The sequence below is a fragment of the Mirounga angustirostris genome, unplaced genomic scaffold, assembly GCF_029215605.1.
Source record: "Mirounga angustirostris isolate CCGP_5_RB_7025 unplaced genomic scaffold, mMirAng1.0.hap1 SCAF_4, whole genome shotgun sequence".
NCBI lineage: Eukaryota > Metazoa > Chordata > Mammalia > Carnivora > Phocidae > Mirounga > Mirounga angustirostris.
Genome location: NW_026991712.1, coordinates 61,197,645 through 61,208,216, shown reverse-complemented (window position 1 = coordinate 61,208,216; position 10,572 = coordinate 61,197,645). Strand labels below are relative to the sequence as shown.

Below are 10,572 nucleotides of genomic sequence, written 5' to 3'. Positions count from 1 at the left end.
AAATCATCTTGTGCTTTTTACAATGTGTGCTCTGTGTGTGTGTGTGTATGTGTACGTGTGTGTGGGTGTGGTAATACTGCAGACATTCTGAGTTCTGGACTATGCAACATTCCAACCAATAATGCAGTACTGATGTGTAATGAATATAAATTTTATTATTATTGCATATATAATAATTATTATTTTCACCATTTTTTTCAATATGAAAGTAGTCATTTACTAACTGACCAGATTACAAAAATAATCATGGTAGATACTTTAGTTCATCCTTCATAAGCCTATTGACCTGGTCTTCCTTGTTACCAGCATCTCTACCTTCTACAAAATGGGTGGGCTTTTTCTTCATTCCCCTTTGTGGAGAAGATAATTTGAAGGGCCATAAAAAGTTGTTTTCTTCTTTGAAACATTTTCCAACAGTGTAGACCTGGTCAGTCTGATCTTCCATGCAGACGATGCCATATTTACCAAGAGATCAAGCAATCAATGTGTTACCTGTCAGGGCAATTCACTTGTTGATTTTGCCTTAACCACACTTGTAGATCAATTCATACACCGACTTCAGGGTTGGGTCCCCCCATGCTATATATGGGTCCACAATCCTTGGTATGTTAACTGAAACCTTTTTGAGCTTAACAAAGGTGCCATTGAAGAATCTGGTGAAGGTGAAGAAGCTGCAACACCTTTCGAACCTTTGGGCTCACACCACTGCTACCTCTGATCCTGATGACAAATGCGTTTGGGTTCTGCAGGTATGGAGAAGTTGCCAACTTTTCTTGCCATCCTCGCCCTTCGAATCTCAGTTCCTTACATCTGCCTATATTCTTTGTGGTAATGCTTAGCTTTTTCATAGATAAGCTTCCTCCTTGCTTTTTTCAAAGAATTTTTTGGGCAAACTTCTTTCTCAGACACTTGATCTTCAACCCTGCGAAATTCCTTTCCTTTTTCTTAAGGATTTCTGGCACAATAGGAACCTTCTTTTTCTTCTCTTCTGCACCCTCCATGGTTCCACTATTTTCACCATTTTTATTTATTTATTTATTTTTTAAATTTATTTTTAAAGATTTTATTTATTTATTTGACAGAGAGAGACACAGCGAGAGAGGGAACACAAGCAGGGGGAGTGGGAGAGGGAGAAGCAGGCTCCCTGCAGAGCAGGTAGCCTGATGCGGGACTCGATCCCAGGACCCTGGGATCATGACCTGAGCTGAAGGCAGTCACTTAACCAACTGAACCACCCAGGCGCCCTATTTTCACCATTTTTAATGTGCTATGCATTGTACTAATAACTTTGACTTTCATAATAAATCCAAGAGGCAAATATTTTATCCTCAGTTTACAGACTAGATGATTAAGGCTTGGATAACTTAGATTAAAACTTGGGTAAGTATTATGTTAGCTACAGATTTTTTATAGATGTCCTTTATCAGGTTGAGGAAATTCTCTTCTGTTCCTACTTTGCAGAGAATTTCTATCATGAATGGATGTTAACTCCTATCAAAGGCTTCCTTTTTTCATTAGTTGAGATTATCTATGATTAAAAAAAATTCTTAATAGTGAATTACATTGATTGATTTTTAAATATTGAACCAGCCTTATATTCCTTGGATAAATCCCAGTTTGCTCATAATATATTACATTTTATATGTTGCTGAATATAATTTGCTAGAATTTTGTTGATGATTTAGGCATTTGTGGTCATAATGATATTTGTCTGTAGTTTCTTACAGTGCATTATTTCTAATTTTGGTATCAGCGTGATGCTGGCTCATAAAATAAGTTGGGAAGTGTTTTCTCAATTCATTTTCTGGAAGAGATAGCATAAAATTGATATTTATATATCAATTATGTTGATAATTATATTTTTTTCCTAGAAATCTCCAGTGAAACCATCTGGGCCTGGAGTTTTCTTTGTGGGAATGTTTTCAATTTTTTTTTAATAGATATAGGAATATTCAGGTTATTTATTTCTTTTTCAGTGAGTTTTGTTAATTTCTGTCTTTCAAGGCACTGGCCCATTTGATTTAAGTTCTTGAATTCATTAGCATAGAGTTGTTTGTTGTATTTCCTTATTATCCTTTTAATGTCTGTAGGATCTCTTATGCCTGCTACTGGTGATTTATGTCTTCTCTTTTTTCTTGATCATTCTGTCTAGAGGTTTACAAATATTATTGATCTTTTCAAAGAACCATGCTTTGGTTTCATCAAATTTCTTATTAAAATTTTGTTGATTTCTGTTCTCAGATTTGACTTTTCCTTGTCTCTATTTGGTTTGGGTGTACTTTGCTCTTCCTTTTCCACTTTCTTTCATTATTGAGACCTTTTTTTTCTTTTTTTTTAAGACTTTATTTATTTATTTGACAGAGAGAGAGAGTGTGAGAGAGCACAAGCAGGTAGAGCGGCAGGCAGAGGGAGAGAGAGGGAGAGTAAGAAGCAGGATCCCCACTCGGCAGGGAGCGGGCTCAATCCCAGGACCCTGGGATCATGACCTCAGCCAAAAGCAGATGCTTAACTGACTGGGCCACCCAGGTGCCCTGAGACCTTTTTTTTTCCTAACATAAGATTTAATGTTATAAATTTCCCTTTAAGAACTCTTTTAGCTTCATGCTGCAAATTTTAATATCTTTTCATTTTCATTCAGTCAAAATATTTTCTAATTTCCCCCAACTTCCTCTTTGACCCATGGTTTACTTAGAAGTGTGTTGTCTACATTTTACAAATTGGGGATTTTTCATATATATTTCTTTTTTTTATTAAAGATATTATTTATTTATTTGACAGAGAGAGACACAGTGAGAGAGGGAACACAAGCAGGGGGAACGGCAGGCAGAGGGAGAAGCAAGCTCCCTGCTGAGCAGGGAGCCCGATGCTGGACTCAGTCCCAGGACCCTGGGATCATAACCTGAGTTGAAGGCAGATGCTTAACCGACTGAGCCACCCAGGCATCCCTATTTCTGTTTTGATATCTAGTTTAATATCTAGTTAATTATAGTTCAAGAACATACTTGTAAGATTTCTATCCTTTTAAATTTGTTATTGTTTTAGATTATCTTATTTTTTCTTTAGCTGAGAATGTTCTTATTTTGTCATCATTCATGAAGGATATTTTTACTGGTTGTAGAACTCAACAGTTCTTTTCTTTCAATGTTTTAAAGATGTCCTACTGTCTTCTGGCTTCCATGTCTTTTAATGAGAATTCTGCAGTCAAAATTTTGTTCTCCTATATGTAATATGTCATTTTTCTGCAGCTGCTTTCAAGATTTTAAATATTTATCTTTTTTTTTAATTAAAAAAAAATTTTTTATTATGTTAATCCCCATACATTACATCATTAGTTTTAAATGTAGTGTTCCATGATTCATTGTTTGTGCATAACACCCAGTGTTCCATGCAGAATGTGCCCTCCTCAATACCCATCACCAGGCTAACCCATCGTCCCACCCCCCTCCCCTCTAGAACCCTCAGTTTGTTTTTCAGAGTCCATTGTCTCTCATGGTTCGTCTACCCCTCCGATTTACTCCCCTTCATTCTTCCCCTCCTGCTATCTTCTTCTTCTTCTTCTTCTTCTTTTTTTTTTCTTAACATATATTGCATTATTTGTTTCAGAGGTACAGATCTGTAGATCTGTAGAGTTATTTGGTTGCTATGTGTCTGTGCATGCTTTTTTTTTTTTTTGACTTTATGCTGTTTAGGGTTTGCTGAGCTTCATGAATCTCTGAATTTATGGCTTACAACAGGTTTCTTCAGATATTTATTTTTGCATCAATCTCTTTCTTCTCTCCTCCAGGGACTTTAATGACATAAAACAAGAGAACAACAAAAAAAGAATAAGTGGGTATCTCCTAATCTCTTCAACTCACTGTGATCCCTTTTCCCACTCACCCCAGAAAGATAGGTTTTCTCAGAGGTTTTGCTGCCTGTATCCACTGCTCAGTTTTGCATTGGGGTCACCCTTGGGTCAAAGCTGGATGATAAAGGGGGAAATAAGATGGCAAAACTTACTCCTATTATAGATGGTTCTTTAAGCCTTGGTTCCCTTGTGCAATTTGGCTCGAATTATTAATTTTTCACAGTTCCCTTGTAGTTGCTTTTTTAATTTGTATAAAGTTTTTAGTTACATTAGTGGGAGAGAGACCTGTAGTAGAGTTACTCCATTTTGGCTGGAATTGTCATCTTTGATTTTAAAAATTTACATCTTGCACATGCTTCTATATCAACACATACCGATATGCTTGTTCATTTTAAAATGACAGAGTGCTCCATTTTATGAATGTATCATAGTTTATTTAAGAAGTTGTTTATATATTTTTTGTTATTAACAAAGCTGAGACTACCTTTTATACATGTGTTTTGGAAATTTCTGTGAGTATATCTGTAGGGTAAATTGCTAGTTAGGGAGTCATGCCTACACCTTGACAAACAGTTGGAGAATGCCCATTTCTCCCCAGTCATGCTCAACTAGAAACTTAAAAATGTTTGCAGTTTGATAAGTGAAAAAGCTATCTTGTTTTGATTTACATTTCTTTTTATAATGGTTGAGGTTGAGCATTCTTTCATAAGAACAATAAGACCATTGTGTGCCTTTTTCTGATAACTACTTGGGGTTTGTGTTTAGTTAGAAGGGTCAATTCCTCCCCACCCTCAACCCCACCCAGATTTTAAATAAAGTCACCCAGACCTTCCCCTGGTTTATTTCTGATTTTATTCAGTCTACATTCTTCACCATTGGCAGCCAATGCAAAATGGCTTATTAAAAAGAAACTCCAACATGTTAGCATAATTGGCTCATGCATCCTTCAGTACAGTTTTCATACCTGTCTGACAGGTCTAAGTATAATTCTGGAATAGAAAGAACTTGATTCTGTGATTCCCAGACTTGAGCATATTATTAAACTTTATAGAACATCCCATGAGGGCTGACAAAGCGAGATGGAAAAAAAACCCAACAAAACACATTAACTTCTGTGCATACATGTATCCCTTTTGGTTCTAGAACTAAAAGAAGGGACACTGGTGGGGTGTATTTTCAAGGCCACCCTGCTCTCTCCATTTGCTGATCTGAGGGGATTTCTGAATCTACCTCATGGCTATAGTGAATATTGGCTACACAAGCCATTGGCCGAAAAGTAAACACTTATCTACATAAATTATCTACCATTCACCTTGACTGGTGAATCGAGGAAAGAAGTGGAGAAAATGGGTTGTCTATCCTTTCTGTGTTCATTCTGAAATGTTGGCTCAAGAGAAATGGGGAGAATAAATGTGTTCCTTTTAACAGACATGCTTTTTTGTAGTGATGTCTATATAAAGGATATGTCCCTTTCTCTGATGAATGCATGAAAGGTTTTTAAGATAATTAGATTTATATGTATACAGTATTTAACATTTCTTATTTTAAAATTTACATACACTGGTTGGTTTATTTACCCTTAGACTTTTTGAGTGATTGTAAAATCTTGGCATTAAATATTCTTAACTGAAACTGGAGTCTCAGCCTCAGAACTGCATTTCTTAGCTGGCTTTTTATAACAAAGATTTTTTTTGTTTGATTACTTTTTACCATCAAAATTGTCCTCAAAACGTGTTTCCCTTTATATACTTTATTTTTATTTTACCTATTTTTTATTTTACCTTTATATTCTCTATGTCAAGTTTTCTTAATTTTTGCTTCTTCTAAGGGTCCTGTTTAGCTTTCATTTGTACATTTAATCGAAAATAGTGCATTTCATTTGGCAATTAGAGCTTTTAGTTAACAATTAGAAAATAACATGAATTATCTTTATGTAATATTAGAAAGTTACTACTGATCTAACCAAATCTTATCATCTTATCAGTTCTGTTTATCAACTCAGTTTATTCTAAAGACAATTAACTATATATATTTTAAAAATTTACATACAATAAAATGAGCTCTTTTTGGTGCACAACTCTATGAGTTTTGACAAATGTATAGTTTGCATAACTACCACCACCATCAAGATGTAGTTTTGTCACTCCCCCCAAGTTTCCCTGTGCTGCCCCTTAGTTGTCAACCCTTTCTCCATTTCCAACCTCAGCAACTGATGACCTGTCATCTATCTTACAGTTTGCCTTTTTCAGAATCATGTGCAACATTTAAAGATGGAAATGTGAAACATGCAAACACGTCTCAGTCACCATTTCCCATGAAAGTCACTATGCTCTCCCTGCCTGAGACCTCTAAGTGTTCTAGTTGAGGTTCCATGGACTGTTTCATCCCTGGCCAATCTCTGTGAACTCAAATGTTTTCTCAATAAGTCAGTGATCTTGGATCTTTGATCAAAGCATTGTTATTATGCTGTTTTGTATAAAAGTTGGTGCAGTTAAAAACAGTTAATAGGGGGCGCCTGGGTGGCTCAGTTGGTTAAGCGACTGCCTTCAGCTCAGGTCATGATCCTGGAGTCCCGGGATGGAGTCCCGCATCCGGCTCCCTGCTCGGCGGGGAGTCTGCTTCTCCCTCTGACCCTCCTCCCTCTCATGCTCTCTGTCTCTCATTCTCTCTCTCTCAAATAAATAAATAAAATCTTAAAAAAAAAAACAGTTAATAGGAGTAGAATAGATTACACTTTTATTTTACATTGCTTTTCAAAAGTCAGACATGCCTTTATGGCAGTCTGGACAGATACCATACCCATTGCCATGACTAAGGATTTTCTGTAGAGTGATGTACCCATATATGTAGAATTCCTCCCACTTTTTCCACCTTCTCTTTCTCTTCTTGTCTCCACAATAGCATATGTACACTGAAGAAAGGTAGAGAATATTGATGAGCATAGCAGAGTTGGGAGGGGGACATAATCTAATTAGTATCAATTCTTGTACAGTATAGAAATAGTTAACTGTCTATGATTGATATCTAGATCTACTTTAGACACCACAATAATAATTTGTGAATGGTTGTTACTTTTTCTTATACTCAAACATGACCTCTAACTTAAGTTTGTTTTGATCTTTATCATTTTTTAAAAATCTCAAATCATATTTATTCTTTGCTTTGTAAATTTTGCAAAGACCCTTAGAGAAAAAAATAATATTCTGATATAACCTCATCTTATTTGACTATTTGAATTAGCTTAAATGCTAAAAATAGATTTATAAAATAATTTCTGCCAGAGTTAAAAGGAAACTATGATTTCAGAAAGTTGAGTAACTAAAAATTGACTTTTAATAGCAATTGTTTTATAACTTATTTATAATTTTCTCTTAATTTTTTGTAACATTACTAATCTCTGGAGGTCCAGTCGAAGTGAAACCTATATTTTTGTGCAAGTAGATAAGGCCTATTTTTCAAAAGTTTTCTGTGGAACTGAAATGAACATAAACTATGTCTCAAGTACTTTGTATGGAGACTGCTTCAATGAGGAGTACTTAGTTCATGCATTCATACAGTAAATTCTTAGTAAACACTTTTTACTGCATCAGATTCAATACTAGGTACTGGGGATATGGAAAGGAGATTTCATTCTTTGCCTTCAAGGCGTTCATAATAACAACAATCCTAAAACTTGGTTTTTAAATCCATATAATCTTTCTTTCCTTTACCAATCACATCTAAACAATCACTAAGTTCTATCAATATAACTCTCTAAGTCAGCTGTTTTCAACATTTTCAACACTGGCTGCACAGGTTAAAGCTCACCAGGGCACTTAAAAAAATATACTGATGCCTGGGGTGCATCCCTAGAGATATGGCTTGGGAAATGCGGATGATTACAATGTGCAGCCAAGAGTAAGAATGACTGCTCTCGATCAGGACTTAGCAGTTTTTCCTCTAAAGGACTAGATAGTAAATATTTTAGGCTTTGGGGTCTTTGGGCTTTATGATCCTTGTTGCAACTACTCACTTCTGCCATTATAGTACAAAAGTAGTCATTGACAATATATGAACAAATGAGTGTTCAATAAAACTTAATTTATGGACACTGATATTTGAATTTCACATAATTTTCATGTGTCATGTAATATTCTTCTTGACTTTTTTAACCATTTAAAAATGTAAAAACCATCTTAGCCCATGGACTATATAAAAACAGACAGTGGGTCAGATTTGGTCCATGGCTGTAGTTTGTTAATCTCTGCTCTAGAACAGCTCAGAAACTGAGGTGCTCATCAGAATTGTCTGTAACTTTTAGAAAAGTGCCTGGCCTTGCTCCTGGAGATTCTGATTCAGGAGGTCTGCATGGGATCAGGGGAATTCTATGGAGAAAGCAGGGTTTAAGAATCCCCTGTTCTAAAGATTCATTTTATGGTTCTCTTCTGAACCTCTGCCACCATTTTCCGATTTCAGGACTTCATTACCTTGCACTTGTGCTGTGGTGATGGTGTCTACCTATGTTTTCAGCCTTCGTGCTCACTAATCCATCTTCTGCATTGCCATATTTTTTTTGCCTCTTGCTTCCAACCTTCCAATGGCTTCTGCTGACTACAGGACAAAGTTCATATTCTCTAGCAAGTCATACAATGTTTTTTATTATCTGGCTTTTGCCTGTGAACTTCTCTCTTCATACTCTTGGTTCTTGGAAAAAGGGCTACTTGAAGTTCACATGGTGCTATTTCTTGTTGGTACATTTGGGCTCATGTTGGTCCCCCTGCCTGGAAAGCCCTTTTTTGCTGGCACCATATCTACTTGTTCTTCAAGATACGGGAGTATTCTTCATTTCCTCTGTCTTCATGTCTGGGTTAGATGTCTGTATTAGATGACCCTCCCCAGGATTCCCATGGTCCATTTGTTTAACTTTTGCCTAATATGTATCACACAACATTGAAATAATCCGTTTATAAATAAATTATTTCAGATCAGGAACCCAGGTTTATCTTTATATCATAGTACTTAATGCAATACTTAATATGTAGTAGGTGCTCAAGAATTGCTTATTGATCTGAACCCTGTAAAGAAAGCAGGGCAGGTAATATTTTTCCAATAGTATAGGGGCGCCTGGGTGGCTCAGTCGTTAAGCGTCTGCCTTCGGCTCAGGTCATGATCCCAGGGTCCTGGGATCGAGCCCCGCATCGGGCTCCCTGCTCTGCGGGAAGCCTGTTTCTCCCTCTAACTCTCCCCCTGCTTGTGATCCTGCTCTCACTGTGTCTCTCTCTGTCAAATAAATAAATAAAATCTTAAAAAATATATATATATATTTTTTTCCAGTAGTACAGATAAGAGAACTGAGGCTCTGAGGCAATGAATGACATCCTCAGGTTTCCCCTAACTACTAAGTCAGGGAGCCAAGGAATTTCTGGTTTCTTACTGCCAGCTGCAGGCCTTCTCCCTACCATCCCAGATGCTTCTTTATATTGCCACAGGCCATCTGTGAATGCTACAGTTACATGAGGTTGTCAATGAACACTGGGCTGGTAGTTATGAACTGGCCCCAAATTGCAGCTTTTTTACTAAATAGGAATATGGACCCCCATTTTCTAGTCTGCAAAATAAGGAGATTCAAATAGAATAAATTTAAGATTGTTCTCAATTCTTAAAAAAATTAATTTGTCAAGTAGTTCTTTTTACTTAATTTATCTTCAAGCCCATTTATTAGTTAGAACCTGATACCAAATTAAAACAGAAATGTGAAATAATTTGTTCAGAGAGTCCCTACAACCTGGTGGGAGAATAGGAAATGAACCTGTTACTTTTCTACTGCTGCCATGATAAATTACCACAAATTTAGTAGCTTAAACCAACACAAGTTTATTATCTCACAGTTCTGTAGGCCAAAAGTCTGGGTGGCTCAGTTGGCTTCTCTGTTTAGTTTCATGAGGCTGAAATAAAACTGGCAGCAGCCCTGGGCTCTTATCTGGTGGCTCTCAGAAAGAATCAGCCTTCAGGCTGATGCAAATTGTTGGCAGAATTCAATACTATGTGGTTGTAGGACTGAGGAGCCTGTTTCCTTGCTAGCTATCTGCCAGAGGCTGTGCACAGCTTCTGTAGGCCACCCATATTCTTTGGCTTGTGGCTCTCTGTTTTCATCTTCAAAACCAGCAACTAGGGTAAACTCACTGATCTCTTCTGTTGCAGCTCTTCTGTTTTCCTGCCTTTCTCTCTTCTTCTTAAGGGCTCATGTGATTATATATATATATATAACATTTAAATTTAAATTAAATTTTTTAATTTTAATTTTTTTTGTTATGTTATGTTAGTCACATACAGTACTTCATTAGTTTTTGATGTAGTGTTCCATGATTCATTGTTTGCATATAACACCCAAGTGCTCATTGCAATACATGCCCTCCTTAATACCCATCACCAGGCCAGTCCATCCCCCCACCCCCCTCCCCTCTGAAATCCTCAGTCTGTTTCCCGGAGTCCATAGTCTCTCATAGTTCATCTCCTCCTCCGATTTCCCCCCTTCATTTTCTCCCTTCCTTCTCCTAATGTCCTCCATGCTATTCCTTATGTTCCACAAATAAGTGAAACCGTATAATAATTGTGTTTCTCTGGTTGATTTATTTCACATAGCATAATCCCCTCCAGTTCCATCCATGTCAGTGCAAATGATGGGTATTCATCCTTTCTGATGGCTGAGTAATATTCCATTGTATATATGGACCACATCTTCTTTA

General features: G+C 36.7%; 1 pseudogene; it reads right to left on the bottom strand.

Annotated features, from left to right (window-relative positions):
• Positions 1 to 244: 244 nt before the first annotated feature.
• Positions 245 to 1,001, bottom strand: LOC123860209 (large ribosomal subunit protein uL30-like; annotated as a pseudogene).
• Between the last annotated feature and the right edge of the window lie 9,571 nt (positions 1,002 to 10,572).